Genomic DNA, 395 nt, shown 5'->3' with positions numbered 1-395 from the left:
TATATATATATATATATATATATATATATATATATATATATGTATGTATATATGTATATATACATATATATATAAAAGTAAAAACTTACCGTGGACAAGGCTGCGTGGCGTTCGATTATAAATAAATAAATATAAAATACATCAAGTACAGGACATCGCCAACGAGTGAAAAATACGTAAACACATAATGAGAGACAAATACGGGACAAAATACCAGGAGAAGTCTAACCCATCCTCAGTTGTCGACTGTTAATTACTCCCTACTTCGAGCTTTCAACAAGATAGGAAATATATGTATATATATATGTGTATGTATTTATGAATATATAAATATATGTGTATGTATTTATGAATATATACATATATGTATATATATATATATATATATATATATA

The sequence above is a fragment of the Octopus bimaculoides genome, chromosome 9, assembly GCF_001194135.2.
Source record: "Octopus bimaculoides isolate UCB-OBI-ISO-001 chromosome 9, ASM119413v2, whole genome shotgun sequence".
In the NCBI taxonomy this organism is placed as follows: domain Eukaryota; kingdom Metazoa; phylum Mollusca; class Cephalopoda; order Octopoda; family Octopodidae; genus Octopus; species Octopus bimaculoides.
This window is presented reverse-complemented; position numbering follows the sequence as displayed.